We start from the raw sequence: 20,373 nt of genomic DNA, 5'->3' as shown, positions 1-20,373 counted from the left end.
ACGTCTCTGTGCCCAGACGCCCATCTTAGAATAATGAATCTAGGTAGCGAGTGCCCGTGGGTCGTTTGTGAGATATCTAATCCATGGGTTCCCTACTTTATGAAATAGCTTCATCTTATCCTGTACCAATGCTGTCAACCTTTCATTTAACATGAGCCATGACAATTTGCCTTTAAGCTGATCAAATGGAAGGACAGACCTCCAAATCCTGGCTATGGTTATTTTTGCAGAAATAAATATGAAGGTTAGAAGCCGCCTTTGGAATTTGGAGGCTTCCACTACTCCTCCCCCAGAAGTGCTTGTTTTGCTAATTTTGTCAAGTTTATCTGGGTAAGGGAATATATAAAATTGTAGACCCTGATCATAAAACTTCCTGACCTTAGGACATGTCCACCATATGTGGTAGGTGGATCCAACTTGACCACAACCTCTAAAACACTTAGAGGTAGCTCCAGGTATAAAAGTGACCAATCTGGCCGGTACCATATACCATCTCATGAAAACCTTAAAATTTGCCTCTATTATCGAGGTATTGATAAGCGATCGAGATGCTGTCTCTGATAACGTATGCCATTCCTCTAGGTGAAGGGTTTCCTGCAAGTCCTTTTCCCATTGTATCATGTAGTTCAGTTTCATCGATACATTTATCAATATCGGATATATGGCAGATATGTGACCCCTGATGTTATCATAGTGACTACATAAGTGTTCCATGGGGTTAATGTCGCTAAATTGCCCTTACGGGCTAGAGTTTGTAAATAGTGGCTTATCTGAGTATATCTATAGTGTTCTGCAGGTGGCATTTGATACTTGTCTATCATAGACTGCTCGGATAGCATACCCTTACTATCGCAAAGGTCGGATATTAAGCCCTTATTGGTCCACCATTCAAACGCGAGGTAAGCGAGGCCCGGGGTGAATGCTCTATTTTTCAATAGTGGTGCCAATGGGGTATGGGGTGATTTGAATTTATGGGTTCTTGAGAGTCTATCCCATATCTCCAGCGAGAAGGATAACGTAGGGTATAATATTTTTGGTCTTTCTTTTATTGGGAGCCACATAATGTGAGAAATAGGGTTCGGATGACAGGAATAAGATTCCATATTCATCCATATTGCTTGTGGTTGCTGGGAGTGATATCTAGTAAGCCGTGCCACCTGGGCCGCATACGCCAGCAGTTTAGACATTATTGGCTGTGTGTCGAGTTATTTTGAAGGGACATCAAATTTGCACTGTTATACAAGCTGTACACTCACTACTTTACATTGTAGCAAAGTGTCATTTCTTCAGTGTTGTCATGTGAAAAGATATAATAAGATATTTACAAAAATGTGGGAGGTGTACTCACTTTTGTAGGATACTGTATATATCAATCAACTGTCTGGTTGTTTTCCTGGAGTTCAGCTTTAATTCACCTTTTTATTTTGTGAATTTAGGCATCTGTGATTCAACCTTTTATAGGTTTACTTTCTTGAAGTGGTTACAATTTTAATACCATTCAGTGTCCGTTGCGTATGAAGAAATTACTGGGAAATGTTAAATCAACATCCTTGCTATTTGTTTGATCTAGGTATGTATCCTCTGTTAAATTGTACTCTTTGGCTGCGGTTTAAAAAATTTCAAGAATGGGAAGTTTGTGGTCTTCAAAAGTCGTTTCCAGAATGGACCAGCTGCAAACCAAGGCAGCTTCTTTCCAGTTAAAGGCTGAATGCGTGCAATGTAATTACATGTTACTGATACTAAGGTCAAAATGCTGTTGATTGCTACTAATAAACTACCTCACTCAAACCAAGTTTATTAAAGTCGCATAAACAATCATGGCACTTAGTTAAAGGGTCATATATGTCTTTGGGGACTACAACAGCAAGATTTCCCTGTTGAGTTTCCGGTGACATTCGCCAGTCATGCCACCTTCCTGCTGCACCATTAACCTCCTTACAACCGCACGCCGTCAAATGACGGCGGGCGGAATACTCTATTGTTCTGACAGGACGTCATATGACATTTAAAGCCGCTAGGGGGCGCGCGCGCAGCCGGCGTCGCGCGCGCGCAGCCGGCGCGTTACTGGGAACACAGTGCCCGGCGGCCGCGATGGCCGCCGGGCACCCACGATTGCCCAGTTACTGAGCAGGACCGTGGATCTCTGTGTGTCCTGTCAGGGAGAGGTGACCGATCGGTCACCTCCCCCAGTCACCCCCCTCCCCCTACAGTTGAAACACTCACTAGGCTACACATTTAACCCCTTCCCCGCCCCCTAGTGGTTAACCCCTTCCCTGCCAGTCACATTTATACAGTAATCAATGCATATTTATAGCACTGTTCACTGTATAAATGTGAATGGTCCCAAAAATGTGTCAAAAGTGTCCGATGTGTCCGCTATAATGTCGCAGTCCCGAAAAAAATCGCAGATCACCGCCATTCCTAGTAAAAAATAAATAAAAAATAAATCATAATTATGTCCCCTATTTTGTAGGCAATATAACTTTTGCGCAAACCAGTCACTATACGGTTATTGCGATTTTAATTTAATTTTATTTTTTTACCAAAAATATGTAGAAGAATACGTATCGGCCTAAACTGAGATAATTTTTTTTTTTTAAATGGGATATTTATTATAGCAAAAAGTTAAAAAATATTTAGCCAGATTCAGGTAGAGCGGCATATGTTTAAGCGGGCGTAGCGCAGCTCATATGCGCTACGTCGATATAAAATAGAGAGGCAAGGCCAGTATTCACAAAGTACTTGCTCCCTAAGTTACGGCGGCGTAGCGTAAATGGGCTGGCGTAAGCCCGCCTAATTCAAAGTAGGCAGATAGTGGGCGTGTTGTATCATAATGAATCGTGACCCCATGTAAATGCATGGCCGTACGAACGGCGCATGCGCGCATGCTCAGAATCACGTTGCATATACTCCCTAAGATACGACAGCTCAATGCGTTCGACGTGAACGTAACCTACGCCCAGCCCCATTCACGTACGACTTACGTAAACGACGTAAAATCTGACGGCAGTTCCGACGTCCATACCCCAACAGACTTAGACCAGCTATTTGGTGGTTTATCTTTACGCCGGACGTACGCCTTACGTAAACGGCGTATACTCATGTGACGGGCGCAAGTACGTTCGTGAATCGGCGTATCTTGGTCATTTGCATATTGGAAGTGTAAATCAATGGAAGCGCCCCTTGCGGCCAGCGTAAATATGCGCCCAAGATACGACGGCGTAGGAGACTTACGTCGGTCGTAGGAAGCCAAAATTCAGGCGTATCTTAGTACAAGAATACGGCGCATAGATACGACGGCGCATCCATGGACTTACGCGGCGTATCATTAGATACGCCGGCGTAAGTCTCTCTGAATCCGGCTAATTGTGTTTTTTTTCAAAATGTACGCTCTTTTTTTTTTTTATAGCCCAAAAAATAAAAACCGCACAGGCGATCAAATACCACCAAAATAAAGCTCTATTTGTGGGAAAAAAAGGACGTCAATTTTGTTTGGGAGCCACGTCGCACGACCGCGCAATTGTCAGTTAAAGCGATGCAGTGCCGGAAGCTAAAATTTCGTCTGGGCAGGAAGGGGGTGTATGTGCACAGTAGGCAAGTGGTTAAAGTAAGTAATGTTTTATTTTGTAATGGCTACGATAGGTTGAAGGCCTTGGTAGTCTTAGTTACTTAGAGTAGTTAAAAGTTCTTGTGTCCTCAAGACACCTAGCTCATTCAAAAATATTAAGAGCAGAAATTTTACGACTGCAGCTGTCCAGATATGAAAAGATGCTGGGTCATTCAACCTACTGAGACAAGACTTTTTTTGAATTATCAGCTTTGGATGTACTGACTGTTTAAGACACTAGGGGTACATATTGTTAGGGTATTTTGTAGTAGAATACATTAAGACTAGTCCTGGAATAGTTGCAGTGATTACTGATTGCACTATTGAGTGTCACTATTCCTATATCATTAAAAAATATCAATAAACTGTATAACATGCTGTCTATACTCAGTCATTCTGAGATTCATTTTCTGTATTCTGCAAAAAAACGGGTTGATCCTGCTGCTCTCTATCTCCAGCTTCTGTCCATGTCCCAAATTCAGCTAGTGACATTGCAGCTGTAGTGGCAACTCTGTGCATGCTCAGTTTTCAGTGAGTTTCTGTGCTGAGCATTTCCCTACTGACATATCTGAGCAGCCCATTGAACCAGTCACACATATGGGTATATACACAGTGGAAAATAAAAGCCCACTAACCAGCTAAACACAATGGGGGCAGGATATTACATGTAGATTGATGGGGGCTTCACCTTCCTCTCATTCTAAGACACAGGCTGGAGGAACACGACGCAGCCTGTGACTGGCAGAAATCCACCCACACCATGTTATTGCCAAAAATATTTGATTTCAAATATACAGTATATTTATATGACAATTTAAAACAGTTTATTAACCTCTTGACCACTGGGCACTTAAACCCCCTTCCTAACCAGACCAATTTTCAGCTTTCGGTGGTCTCACAATTTGAATGACAATTACTCAGTCATACAACATTGTGCCCATCTGAAATTTTTGTCCTTTCTCCCCCACAAATAGAGCTTTCTTTTGGTGGTATTTGATTGCCTCTGGGTTTTTTTTTTTTTGCGCTAAAAAAGAAAAAACACTGACAATTCTGTAAAAAAAAAAAAAATCTTGTTTCTGTCATATTAGCGGGTATTGCGGAGTATCGGGGGTATTGCGGAGTATCGGCGGTATTGCAGAGTATGGGGGGGTTATTGCAGAGTATGGGGGGGGTTATTGCAGCGTATGGGGGGGTTATTGCAGCGTATGGGGGGGGGTTATTGCAGCGTATGGGGGGGCTATTGCAGAGTATGGGGGGGCTATTGCAGAGTATGGGGGGGGTTATTGCAGAGTATGGGGGGTATGGGGGTATTGCAGAGTCTGGGGGGTATCGCAGAGTCTGGGGGGTATTGCAGAGTATTGCGCAGGGAGGGATGGCTGGATCTGTGACTGCATTTGTCACAGATCCAGCCCACAGCAGCTGCTGCTGCTTCCGCCCCCCCCCCCCTCTCCTCTCACACTGTACCGATCGGTACAGAGAGGAGAGGGAGGAACCGGCGTCATTACATAACGCCGGTTTGTTTACAAGTGATCGCTCCGTCATTTGACGGCGATTTACCGCGATCTGTGATGCGCCGGGTCTTCTAGACCCGGCGCTCACAGATAATTCCCGGGAGCGCGATTAGGAAAAAGATACTGAGATTATTTTATGCCATTATCCACATACACAAATAGACATTGTAAATTAAACAGTGTGTGTTTAGTATCACTTTAAGGCTTAATACACAAATAGTCATTCCTTTAATAAAAAATGGTGGATGCTGCCGCCACGTCCAATTCAAGAAAGGTGTGCTTATTTATATTAAAAAGTCTAATGCCGCGTACACACGATCATTTTTCAGCATGAAAAAAAACAAAGTTTTTCGGCATGTAGAAAAAACAAAGTTTTTCCAACTTCATCATTAAAACGACGTTGCCCACACACCATCGTTTAAAAAAAATGCTCTAGCAAAGCGCGGTGACGTACAACACGTACGACGGCACTATAAAGGGGAAGTTCCATGCGGATGACGCCACCCTTGGGGCTGCTTTAGCTGATTCTGTGTTAGTAAAAGACGATTCGCGCTTTTCTGTCTGTTACAGCGTGATGAATGTGCTTACTCCATTATTAACGGTAGTTTTACCAGAACAAGCGCTCCCATCTCATAACTTGCTTCTGAGCATGCGTGGGTTTTTAACGTCGTTTTGGCCCACACACGATCATTTTTTACAACCCGAAAAACGACATTGTTTAAAACCTCGTTAAAAAATGCAGCATGTTCGGAAAAAAAAAAATTGTCGTTTTTCAGAACCCGGAAAATGATGTGAAGCCCACACACGATCATTTTAAATGACATTTTTTTAAAACAACGTTTTTCCCGAAAAATGATCGTGTGTAGGCGGCATAAGGATCAAATAGTACTGTAGTACTGAACCCAGAAACGTATCTTCCATTTGTCAGTTACTTGTTAAACTTATATAACCCAGTCTCCTATCTTAAAGCATAACACAGTGTTTAGCCATTGGCCAGATAGCAATTGCAGTATTTTAAACCTGTCTTACCCAGGGGTGTATTTACTGCGAGGCAAACAAGGCATTTGCCTGTAATGGCATTTTTCAGGGTGGCGGTGTGTCCCCCCCAGGCGACCACGCTATAGCCAAATGACGGCTACAGCACGGTCTTTCAATTCTGGGAGGGCATCTATTAAGATTCTCCTAGAACCACGCCACCCACACGCCCGGCGTGCTCTGTGATCGATGTGTCCTTGGGACACTGCTGATCACATATCAGGGTAAAAAGCGAATCACAGCTGATCATGATGTATGATGCATGAGGAGAGGGACATCCACTCTGATTATCAAGGCACTGATCATCCATGTCTTAAATATCAGTGCTGCCTACCAGTGCCCATCAGTGCTGCCTATCAGTGGCAATCAGTGCTACCAATCAGTATCCATCAGGACTGCCAATCAGGGCCTCCTCACCAGTGCTGCCTATCAGTGCCTTCTCATCAGTGCCACCTATGAGTGCCCATCAGTGCCCAACAGAATGATGAAAGAGTCCAAATGAATTCGCTAGTTTACATGTAAAAGACATCCAACGTGTTTTGGACCAGAAACACTTTACCTTCATCTAAGCCTCAGTGCAATGCAGGCAGCTGTCAGTGTGCGGTTTGGCAGGAAGTGGTGCAATACACATTTTAGCACATCTCACTGATTCTTTTTTTTATACTTTATGAGCAGTGTCACAGTGACACTTCATTTATATTTAGTGCTTATCCATTGTGGAAAAACACCAGTCACTATGCACAGTGTGAATGAGTCCTTGGTCAGAAACTTGAATGGACTCAAAACAGGGCTTTCCTATGCTCATCTACGTACAAACGTTTATTGCTGAGTCAGGAGAGTTTCTAGCTAGCACCATCTGTAATTTTTTAGAAGTTAGTGACAGTGTCTCAATAAGCTCTATTAGCCAGATTCAGTTTTTCAGTCGTAACGATAAACCACCAAAAAGATGGCGCAGTCAATGTTAAGTATGGACGTCGGAACAGCCGTCGAATTTCACGTCGTTTACGTCGTTTGCCTAAGTCGTACGTGAATGGGGCTGGGCGTAGGTTACGTTCACGTCGAAAGCATTGACTATTTGCGACGTGATTTTGAGCATGCGCACTGGGATACGTCCACGAACGGCGCATGTGCCGTTCGTTAGACGCGTCATTTACGTGGGGTCACGATTCATTACCATACAACACGCCCACTACCAGCCTACTTTGAATTACGCAGGCTTATGCCGGCCCATTTACACTGCGCCGCCGTAACTTAGGACGCAAGTTCTTTGTGAATACGGTACCTGCCTCTCCAAGTTACGGCAGTGTAGTGTATCTGAGATAAAGACAAAGTTAAGCCTGTCTTTCTAAATCTGGCTATATGACTTTTTTTCTTTCAATTATTAAGTTAACCTCAGATAAAGAGTTCATAGTGCTTAACTTCAACATTGGGCTGAAGGATTGTTGTGTAATTTGGCTTCAGTGAGTAACACAATGCATTGAGAAAAGAGGGGAAACGCCCCTGAATAAGTGTTGCCAACTGTCAGTATTTTTACTGGCAGACAATAAAAAACAGGCAGTTTTCTCCTGCCAGTAAATGCCAGTAAAATTAAAAGGTTGCCAGTAAAAAATATGGCTGTGAAACTCGGCTTGGTCCGGAATTGATTGAGACCATCCGAGTGCCTGCTGCAGTGTAATCAGGCGGCTCCAGCGGAGGCGGTGCCTTAGCATGTTGTTTGATGTCATGGTGCATTGGAGCCAAGCCGTAGCAGAGAGAACCTCCTTTGCGGGTCTGCGGTATGGGAGAAAGGCAGGCTGGGACCGTCCGTGCTGTATAAGCTGGAGTGGACTGGAGGGACCACTTGGCTTGGAAAGAGACTCACTCACTGGGACGTGTCGTGTCAGGAAGGTCTTATCATCATCTCTGCTGCTGCACACTGCTGTCAGTGTCACTATGAGAGTCAATTTTATGTGTGTGTGCTGCCCATTCTAATTTATTTCCCTCCTGTCTCCTGTCCCTGAGCTACTTACTTACTATATCAAAAATAAAATAAGAAATATGTTTTTTGCCTTTTTATCTACCTTAAATCATATTGCTAATTGCATATATATTGTAGTTGTTTGTAGCCTAAATACTCTAATTTGCACTTTGTAACTTTTAGAAATGTCAGTAAAAACTTGGCTGTGCCAGTAAATTTTGGGTGTTGTGTCAGTAAATTTCAATCTGGTAGGTTGGCAACACTGCCCTGAATTATGGCAACCTGCCATGCTTATCCAGGAAGTACCTTGATAGTCACTACGGCCACTTATACCTATGACCCATTCTACAAGCCCTGGAAGTACAGCAGACGGATGCTGGGACCGATTGCAGATTATTTTCCTTAGGCCTCGTACACACGATAGGATAGCCAGAGGACAACGGTCTGAAGGACCGTTTTCATCAGTCCAAACCGATCGTGTGTAGGCCCCATAGGTTATTTAACCTTAGGTTAAAAAAATGAGAACTTGCTTTAAAATGTAACCTATGGACTGGTAACCGATAGGTCAAAACCGATCGTTAGTATGCAAAAGCATCGGTTAAAAACCCACGCATGCTCAGAATCAAGTCGACGCATGCTTGGAAGCATTGAACTTCGTTTTTTTCAGCACGTCGTTGTGTTTTACGTCACCACGTTCTGACACAATCGTTTTTTTAACTGATGGTGTGTACGCACGACCGACCATCAGTCAGCTTCATAGGTTAACCTAAAACAATGGTCCTTCAGATCGTTGTCCTCTGGTTAACCTATCGTGTGTACAAGGCCTAAGTCTTCAAGTACAGTGTATGTGTGTGAGAGGAGAAGTTTTTGTTTGACACGCTGCAGCCCTGGCTAGGCCAGTTGTTAATTTTAACAATTTTTCAGGGTTTATGATAGGGGTAAGCAATATTGTTCACAGGAAGGATATTTGGTGCAGCCCTTGCTAGACAACTGGCATGCCAGTGAACAATAGCGCATTGTAGTTGTATAGTTTGTTTTAAATCTTAGCACTCAAAGTTGTGCTGTAAATGACAAGTTAAATTCATTCAGATCCATCCCAATTTATAGATCTTCAAAACCCAGATCAAGCCCAGTTCCACCAACTCCAGACCTCGGATCAGCCACAGTTCCAGCACTTTCAGACCTCAGATCAAACTCAATTTCTGCATCTGCAGACCTCAGATCAGCCTCATTTCCAGCACCTTCAGACCTTAGATCAGTCCAAATTCCTGCACTATTTGACCTCAGATCAGTCCCAATTTCACTATCTTTAAACCATTTCCAATTAATGCACAATCAAATTTCAGATCAGCTCTATTTCCTGCTCCTTCTGACCTCAGACAATCCTCAATTCCTGCTCCTTCTGACCTCAGACAATCCTCAATTCCTGCTCCTTCTGACCTCAGACAATCCTCAATTTCTGCTCTTTCTGACCTCAGACAATCCTCAATTCCTGCTACTTCTGACCTCAGACAATCCTCAATTCCTGCTCCTTCTGACCTCAGACAATCCTCAATTCCTGCTCCTTCTGACCTCAGACAATCCTCAATTCCTGCTCCTTCTGACCTCATACAATCCTCAATTCCTGCTCCTTCTGACCTCATACAATCCTTAATTCCTGCTCCTTCTGACCTCAAGACAATCCTCAATTCCTGCTCCTTCTGACCTCAGACAATCCTCAATTCCTGCTCCTTCTGACCTCAGACAATCCTCAATTCCTGCTCCTTCTGACCTCAGACAATCCTCAATTCCTGCTCCTTCTGACCTCAGACAATCCTCAATTCCTGCTCCTTCTGACCTCAGACAATCCTCAATTCCAGCACCTTCTGATCTCAGACAATCCTCAATTCCTGCTCCTTCTGACCTCAGACAATCCTCAATTCCTGCTCCTTCTGACCTCAGACAATCCTCAATTCCTGCTCCTTTTGACCTCAGATCAGACCCAATGCACGCATGCACTTGAGAACTAAGATTAGCCCCAATGCATGTATGCACGTCAGACCTCAGATCAGCTACAATCTATACACCTTAAACTTCAAATCAGCAGCAAACTCTACCTTTGGAAATGCAGGATACCACTGCACCAAAGTCCTCAACCCACGGTCAGCTTTCAGTGACATTAGGGAGGTGGGTGTGCCAGGCAGGGCCGGCCTTAGGTGTTTAGGCGCCCTGTGTGAGCTAATCCTGTGGCGCCCCCCCCCCACATAATTACCCCTCACCCCCTGGTCACCTAAACATACACAAAGAGGAAAAAACCCAACATGCCTGACCCCCCATCCCTCACTATCCACAATGCCTAGGTACACCTTCCCTCAGCACCTACTGTGCCTGTAGACCCCTTTTTTACAGAAATACTACAGGAGATGGTCAGAGACTGCAGACATGGTACAGGAGATGGTCGGAGACTGCAGACATGGTACAGAAGATGGTCAGAGACTGCAAACATTGTTCAGGAGATGGTCAGAGACTGCAGACATGGTACAGGAGATGGTCAGAGACTGCAGACATGGTACAGGAGATGGTCAGAGATTGCAGATATAACATAAGAAAAAGCTCAGACTGTGGTCATAACACAGGAGATGGTCAGAGACTTCAGACATTATACAAGCGTGTCCTAGCAGTGACCAGCGTGGAAAAACATTGATCACTGCAAACAAGAGTTTACAAGCTATAACTTTAAAGCGGAGCTCCACCCTCCACCTCCGCTCATCGGAACCCTACCCCAGGGGGAGGGGGTGCTGATACCTGTATAAAGACAGGTATTTGCACCCACTTCCGGCCCACAGTCTGCGGGTAGACTGCGGGCAGGATGACAGATCCCGTCCCCCCGTTGTGATTATCGCTGTAGACCCATGCACTTGAGCCTTTAGTAGCATTTATGTAAGACTTTCCAACAATGATGATTTCTGAAATCCATCTTTGCGCCCCAGACTAGGTAGTTTCTGTGTACTTATTTCGGACTCATGGCAAGCAACAGAAATATTGCATGTCATCTGCTAGTTTTTTATTCTAAAGAAATGTAAATGAGTACTAAAATAATGTGAGTGCTAAAGGACAAAGTTCCAATCACTCAATATCTTTCTATATAAAGAATAGCAAAAAGTGTGCTGGCATAGTATAGTATTAGAGGCATCTTTAGTAAATGGTTTAGAAACAGATTATATACAGTAAATGTACTTGTGACAGTACCAGAGTAATAACTTGACTGAGGCATGTAAGTACATTTTGTCAGCCTGTATACTAAAAGATTGTAAGAATGAATTGAACATTACTGGTGGACTATCAACTTTTTACCATATTGTCGACGGCCGCTTTATACTTCTCTATGGAGTGTCGGATGTCAGCGGAGACATGTCCGCTGACATCCGACACGATCCGGCGGATCGGAACGGTTTCATCAGATCTCCCCATAGGAGACAGCGGCACTGCACAAGCCCCTCCCCGCTCAGTGAGCAGAGAGGGACTTGTCATCCGCCGGCTCAGCGGAGATCTGTGGAGAGATCTCCCGCTGAGCTGGCGGACTCTGTCGAGTCCGCCTAGTGTGAAAGGGGCCTTAAAGAGTAAGTCAATTTTCATGGGAAAAAAATTGCAAATAAAAACATTTAGGATATTCGCTGGCTACACGTGACATGTTGTAATTAAATGTTATGAAAAATTACCTTTTCTTTTCAGTCTGTAGCTCTGTAATTTTCTGTAGAATACAGTTACAGTGCAATAGGGCAACCTATTGGTGTACGGAACGCCCCCTAGAAATGTAAATTCCTTCTTGTGTGATTGGCTTACTGATTTTCCCAGAAGTCTGCACTAAGAAACAAGCCAGACTTTATTTTTTTGGTGAGATACTCCCAAAGGGAAATCACGTCTAATGGGATGCAGACCCTGCCACTTTCCTCATTAGAACCCTGCAAGTGCAGCAGCTAATTGATGACTATAAAGTTACCCCCATTCACATTAATTTTGCACATGGACACATATAAACAGCTATTTCTTTAGCATAACAAAAGGTAGGAACCTGCTACAAAGAACACATGCAATTTTCTTTTACTTGCTGTAAAGCCTGCCATAGATTAATGGAATCTCAGCCTGTTTAGCAGGGACAGACCGAGATTTGATCAATCTATGGCAGGCTGGTTGTACCCTAGTCGATCCAGTGATCGACTGCATGTCATATTTCTAATGTGCGATTATTGCCAGTGGCTGTAGCTGCTAGCAGTAACCACTGGATTCTCCCACCAGGGATGGCTCCCCACACCTGCCCTCTGGGAGAACACAATAGCTCTGCGAGAGGGATTCCCCCATTAACACTGACTGTATTGAGGGTGGAATATAGCAATTTTCCTTTTCTGCAGCCCATGGAGGGTTGGAGGGTGAAGACATTCAACACACACAGATGGACGTTGGATATGTAGATTCTTCAGGCAACATAGCACTGCTACAAAGTGAAGATTCCATGAACGGCCAAGCATAAAGCCTATTTTTTTCAGCAACAGGCTCAGTTTAAATGAAGATTAGAGCGCCACACTAACCCCAAATTGTTTCGCTATGAGGCACCATCACACGCAAGAGTTGATTTACTAAAACTGGAGAGTGCAAAATCTGGTGCAGCTGTGTATGGTAGCCAATCAGCTTCTAACATTAGCTTGTTCAATTAAACTTTGACAAAATAGAAACTGGAAGCTGATTGGTTTCTATACAGAAATGCACCTGATTTTGCACTCCCAGGTGTTATTAAATCAACCCATTGGTTCGAATCCCAACCACGACACTACCTGTCTGGAGTTTGCATGTTCTCTCTGTGGCTGCGTGGGTTTCCTCTGGATTCTCTGGTTTCCTCCCAGAATCCTAAAACATGCTGGTAGGTTAATTGGCTCCTGTCTAAAGTGGTCCTAGTATGTGTATGTATGAATGAAAGTTAGGGACCTTGAGGGCAGGGACTGATGCAAATGTATAATAATTATGTTAAGCGCGGCTTAAATTGACATATATTATATAAGTACCTGAAATAAATAAATACACAAATAAAAAAAAAAAAACATATTTTATTCATTCTTGTTTTACTTTTTGATCTGCACAGACATTGATAATCAGATTAACCTCTGTAGTGTGTACCCATGTTGTAAATAGCTCTTTCTGCCTTGTCCCTGGTCAGTATTGAATTGTGTCTTTTGGCTTGTCATTAGACTTTTCTTCTGTGTCCTATCTTATCTGTTTTTCAGTGTTTCAAACTTTCTTCCTGCTTTTCGAACTTTTGCTGTTGAAGTGCTGAGCAATAAATCTCCACCACTTGACTAAACAAGATGCCTGAGGGCTTTCACTTCATCTCTTTTAATTGCACCCGAAGACTTATGTCATGTTGAAAGGACAAGATCAAGTGATTACTTTTTATCTGCACTTGTCAGTTTGCTGAAAAAGTAATATCATATTACACCATTTATCCTTCAAGCATGCAAAGCTTTTCCACGGGGCCTGTCAAGTTAGAGGTACAAACTAGTCTTGCTGCCTCCCCCTTCAGTGACAAATTTTTCATTCTAGTCAATGGTATAGTCAGTTGTAAAAGTGCTGTATCCAAATGCACATAATTAGTGATTAAGTGTCAGCCTATTCTAACAGGTTGCAACCTGTGGCAGTCCTAGGCGCAACACATTAGTCATCTGGAACAAAACTAGCACACTGCGAATGACATGGAGGCATTATTGCATAGGCTAGAAATAGACTGTATATTATACTTCACTTTATATAAACAATTTTTATAGTTAATACAGTTTTGAAAGATAGCTGCAGTTTAGTTTATTGGTACATTTTGAATAAAGTTTTTTTTTGTTAGAAAGCTTTGGCTTAGTAGTTAAAGTGTTACTAAACTTGGGACCCTGCATTCACTATATCTGGTCTCCCACAATACACAGAACACTGAAATGCAATTATTTTAGTAAATATAAACTGCTAAATACCTTTTCTCATCAGCAGTATATAGCAGTCTTGTGACTTCTATCAGTGTCTGGTTAAAGCTTGTAGGAGGAGTTTGCATTCTCTCTGATTGTCCTAAGAGGCTGCAGGACCCCTGACCCTCTGTCTGGGCAGTGCTAATCTGCCCCTCTAGCAATACACACCTAACTGAGCATGTGCAGAGTGACCCCAAGGCTCTTTACTATCAGGAGATGGATTGGGGGCAGTGGAAAAAAGGAAGAAGGGGGGATTAGAGAAGACAGGATCAAACATCCTTTTTACACAATGCAGAGGATTAACCCCTTAGATTCCACAGTGAGTATAACAAGCATGCTTTACTGCATTTACAGATTTTACTGTTGTGGGTATAGTAACACATTAAAGTACAACCAAAGGCATCTTCATATAAAACAGCAGTAACAGTAACCCTTTAACTGCTTGCCGACCAGCCGCCGTTTCACGGCGGCAGGTCGGCTCCGATGGGCGAGATCACGTATATCTACGTCATCTCGCCGAGCAGCGCCCCCCGCTCGGCCCTGACGCCGACGTGTGCCCGGCGGACGCGATCACCGCCGGGCACCCGCAAACGCTCGCTACAGAGCGAGAACCGGGAGCTGTGTGTGTAAACACACAGCTCCCGGTCCTGTCAGGGGGAGAAATGCCTGACCGTCTGTTCATACAATGTATGAACAGCGATCAGTCATTTCCCCAAGTCAGTCCATCCCCCCCTTCAGTTAGAACACACACAGGGAACATACTTAACCCCTTCCTCGCCCCTTAGTGTTAACCCCTTCCCTGCCAGTGGCATTTTTATAGTAATCAATGCATTTTTATAGCACTGATCGCTATAAAAATGCCAATGGTCCCAAAAATTTGTCAAAAGTGTCCGAAGTGTCCGATAAAAATTGCTGATCGCCGCCATTACTAGTAAAAAAAAAAATATTAATAAAAATGCCATAAAACTATCCCCTATTTTGTAAACGCTATAACTTTTGCGCAAACCAATCAATAAACACTTATTGCGTTTTTTTTTTTTTTTTTACAAAAAATATGTAGAAGAATACATATCGGCCTAAACTGAGGAAACATTTTTTTTTTTTTTATATATATATATTTTTGGGGGATATTTATTACAGGAAAAAGTAAAAAATATTATTTTTTTTCAAAATTGTCGCTCTTTTTTGTTTATAGCACAAAAACTAAAAACTGCAGAGGTTATCAAATACCACCAAAAGAAAGCTCTATTTGTGGGAAAAAAAGGATGCCAATTTTGTTTGGGAGCCATGTCGCACGACCGCGCAATTGTCAGTTAAAGTGACGCAGTGAAATCCGGGGCTGAAGTGGTTAATAAAGTTAATCTGTAAGCTATTTTTAAAACTAAAAATTTAGTTAGGAAAGTGTACCAGGTTATAATCCTGAATACAGACATTTATTTAGAAATTGGTATTCCAAGGACAGAGTGGAACATACAGCTTTTTCTTACAGACAGAAACAGGTGATCTCTTCTTCATCCCAATGATTAGTGTGTCTTGTGCTGCGCCTGAATACAGCAATCTGGAATCATTGAATTGTCAGAGCTTAAATAGGAGAGGAGAGATAAGGAAATGCGAAATCAGACGGATCAATGAATTGAATACTCTTGTCTCATTATGGCTTTTGTGAATAGTATTAGTCTTCAGCAGATTTCTCTTTAATGCCCTGTACACACGATTGGTTCGTCTGATGAAAATGGACCGATGGACCGTTTTCATCGGACGAACCGTTTATGTGTGGGCTCAATCGTTTTTTTTTTCCCATCGGTGAAAAAAATAGAACCTGTTTTAAAATTTTTGTATGGTTAAAAAACCAATAGAAAAAAATAATCGTCTGTGGGGAAATCCATCTGTCAAAAATCCACGCATGCTCAGAATCAAGTCGACGCATGCTCGGAAGCATTAAACTTAATTTTTCTCTGCACGTCGTTGTGTTTTACGTCACAGCGTTGAACACGATCAAATTTTTAACCGATGGTGTGTAGGCAAGACTGATAAAAGTCAGCTTCATCGGATATCTGTTGAAAAAATCCATCGGTTCGTTTTCATCAGGCGAACCGATCGTGTGTACAGGGCATAACATTTCTTGGTAAAAAAACTACAATGGTGCCTTACACTAGGCCATAGTTGTGCTTTAATAATTAATATAATCAATTATAGAGTTTTTTTTGTTCCATTGGAAACATTACCGATCCTTCTTGCCCATCAGAATGGCCAATATTGGAGAGAGGTGATCTCCACCTCTGACAAAGGTTTCTGCTGCAGTCAGGGTACTGACCTAAATGTGTATGGCTAAGATAATCCAAAATTTATTATTTTGGAAGTTTCAAGTAACGTCAAAAGGGGCATATATTCCTGTGGAGGGGGTATATGACATAGGTAAGACCATTTATCTACCAAGGTCTTTCATGGTTTTGATGGTTAAAAGCTGGATTCTTGGAATGGAGATCTCCTTGCCCTCATTATAGAGACTACTTATCTGGTCAACATGTATCCAGGGCCGAGCAAGGCATTTTGAGCAGACTTTCCTTTAATAAGAACTTGTTACATGGGTATTAACAGTCATCATGCAAAGTACCTCATAGCTTTAATGAGCTGGGCTAACCTGTAATAGAAGGTGAGGGTAAGCTTACCTTCAGCAACATTTTCCAAAACTACCCTTATGCCATTTGATATCCTCTGAATAGTACATACCAATGCTGCTCCTAGAGTGTTGCACGTCCTTCTATTACAAATGAAGGTGCTGAAAGGCGTTTCCTCAAAAAAAAAACGCTAGTCTATACACCCCCATCCATCCAGCCATTTGCAGGATGGATGAACATTACAAGTGTGCACCTCCTAGCTGCCCACTCCAAGCTGTTCAAACTGTGTGCGTGCACAGTGCATCTCCCTGTTCCAGTTGAGCTCATAGTGGCCGCTAAAGGCCATTCAAAACTGCATGCATGTGCAGTCTTGTTCTCTAGTTGAGCTTATATTGCTTATGTGTGTGTCGTCGTTTTTTCTTAATACAAAAAAATGTAAAATTACTAACCGCAATCAGAAAAATCAGATTTTTAGTTGAGACATGCCACTGCTGGAGAGTGCACTACATAGCAAACACACGTTTTAAATTTGCTGAATGTACACTGGACCTGTGTACGCTTGTACATGTGCATCACAGGCGCATAGCAAATACTATGTGAATAAGATTTGCTTGTTTGCACATAATCAATGTGCTGAAACACCAACATAATATTTGGTAAATCAGGCCCAGTAAAGCTTAATATTTATGCAATGCTGTGGAGGATTTTTCTGAGCAGGTTTTGCACCTGTAAAGCTTATAGACCTAACCGGTATATCCTACAGTATGTAGACAAATACATGATCAACTGCTTTACCTCAGGGTACTGCACTGTAGCAGAAAACAATACCTTTGTGTTTATAAAGGTTAACAATCTGGCATGGATAATGTAGTGTTTGGACAATCTTTCTTTTGTGTAAGCTAGTGGACTGTGACAGCTCAAGTTTTATTGGGGCCATAAGCGATTAGCTTGCATATTCTCCTATGACTTGTCTTTACATAGCAGCTCATTTTAAAATGTACTTTAAATATAGTTGAAATTCTAAGTCTTAACAAGATTGCTATGCTGTTGTCAAATCACATAGACTTAAAAAAAAAAAAGCCCCATGAAATGGAAACGACACCTCCTATATTGTTGTTCTATTCACTTCTTCTAAAATTGGTTAATTTCTTACAAATAAATGTTTACGGTAGAAACTGACATTGGGTAATTGAGAAGCAAATGATTGTGGACATGCATGGAGTAGAATTGCCTGATTTTCTGCTGTTCCAGATAATTCTCTAAGGATCAAGTAACAGCAAATCAACCTGTTGAAGGAGGCTCACAATGGTGTATTAAATATTGTTTTCATTGTGTAATTGCTCGTGTACTCTGTGGTTGTCATCTGATCCTCTCTATTGTAATGGAACTGTTACTACTCAGTAAACCAATTGATCCTTCAGTCTAGTATTTAATGTGACAGATACACCTAGCGGCAAAAGTGGGTTATACTACTAGCACAGCAAGTAAAATATGTGCTAAGAAGATTACAATGCAGGTTATTCCTTCATGCAAGGTACATTTTATTGAAATTATTAAACTGACACATTTTTCCTATTTTGCTTGCATGTTGGTTTTATAATGTTTTATATTTTTTATATTATTTAAGTATTTATATATTGCCAACAATTTATGCAACACTTTACGTACTGTACCTTGCCCTTGCATCAATCCCTGTACTCAAATTTCTTACAGTCCCTATCTCACACATAGTAGAGGAAATTTGGAAAACAGCCAATAAACTAACCAGCGACTGTAGCACCCGGGGGAAACCTACTCAAGCACAGGGAGTTAGTGCCCTATAATTTATTACAGGTACTTATAAGAGATTCAAACTGGGAACCCCAGTGCCGCAAGCCAGAAGTGCTGGCTACTGTGCTGTCCAATTTATTTTCAATTCACCCCCTACATTTTTTAAAAACAATTAAGGGTAATGACTGTGGATTTGGAGTACGTGGAAAATATTAAAAATATATATATTTCGCTGTAAGATTACCTGCTAAAAGGGTGAATAATAAAAAAAAAAAAGCCAAAGTTGACACCAAATGCTTGATTTTCAATATAAATGGTCAATTAATTCACAAGACAGAATGCCCTATAATAACTTTAAAAAGGGCCTTATACCCTTATAGTGTACCTTAGCAATTAGTGTGCAATAAGTGTGTTACAAACTTGTTTGCTTACTTTCAAATATTTATTAAGGGAAATTAGAAAATACTTTCAGTAAGTACGCATGTCAAGTGTAAGTCCCATGTACACCGGACGCTGCTAAACATATGTTCAGAGGCAGTTGGACGCTTTTATAAACTGCCCCTGAACTCATTCAATGTTATCCTTTGTGCCCATGTCTTGTTTATTGCCATTTTTAGGCAGTTGCGTTTCTTTGAAAGCAAAAAAATGGGTTCAGACGCAGAAGATTTCCACGTTCCAAACGCCAAACGCGACTAAACGCGCTTAAATGCGGTAACCCGTGTTAAGCAGCATTTAGTTTATAAGCGTTTTTCCTTTTTGGGCATTTAAAAAAATGAAACGCTTCTAAACGCAAACGCCGCTAAATGCAGCATGTTAATGCGGCAAAATGGGCGTTTTAAACGTGTGTTACTATCTGTCAAGTTTAACAATTTAGAAGCAGTTGTAAAAGCGTCCCGTGTACATGGAGCTTTACCCTACCATATTTGTTTACGTTTTATTTGCTAGCTGTATCTTGCTTTAACCTCCCTGGCGGTATGATTCTTTCAGAAAAAAGGTGCTGAAAGCGGTACCATTATTTGCAAGGAAATTTGGCGTTTTATACTGTAGGCCTGTAATTCTTAGGTATAACTCACTTAAATCTGACCAAACAAGAGTCTTGTAGGCATCCCGGGTATGAAATTTTTTTAAAAACGAAATGATAAATTATAATATAATAAATAATTATAAATAATTAAAACAAATAATAATATAATTATAATAAAAATGATTTAATAATGTAATCAACTCAAAATCACTGAAATTTGCTCAGTTGCAGAATTGTCGCTGTCATTACTTTTATTTTTTTATGACGAATTTCCCCACAAATCGCTATCGCACAATTCTGCAAGTGATTATAATTTATTATCGCTGTTTTCTAGCTGCTCTAAAACCATTTTTGACATAAAAAGACACTTTTGGTTGCTATGGACAATCTACAGTTTGCAGGCAGAAAGAACAGTTTTTATTATATAAAAGTACATGTAGGGCACTGGGCAGACCACTAGGGACAAGGGGGATGTGTATTTTTTACATACAGTACTGTAATCTATAAGATTACAGTATACTGTATGTAATGTGTTTGTTTAAGTTTTTGAATTTGGCGCCGTTCTCCGCTCCCGTGCGTCGTAACGTCGCAGGGAACAGAGATCGGCGGCACAGGAGGACGCTGTGTGAATCGAGCGAGGTCCCGCTCACTCACACAGCGCGGTGGCATCGCTGGATCCAGGGACAAGGTAAGTAAACACTGTCTGTGGATCCAGCGAGGCAAGCCTGAGTCTGACTCGGGGTTACCGATCCTAGCACAAAAATCGAACCCCGAGTCAGACTCGGGAATACCGCCAGGGGGGTTAAATAAGTATTAAGCAATTTGAAGTAGTTTGCAGCTTTTGTAAGTGACATGGTAATGCAGATTTCTCAC

The sequence above is a fragment of the Rana temporaria genome, chromosome 1 (genome assembly GCF_905171775.1).
Source record: "Rana temporaria chromosome 1, aRanTem1.1, whole genome shotgun sequence".
In the NCBI taxonomy this organism is placed as follows: Eukaryota; Metazoa; Chordata; class Amphibia; order Anura; family Ranidae; genus Rana; species Rana temporaria.
The sequence above is the reverse complement of the archived record's forward strand: the minus strand, read 5'-3'. Positions refer to the sequence as shown.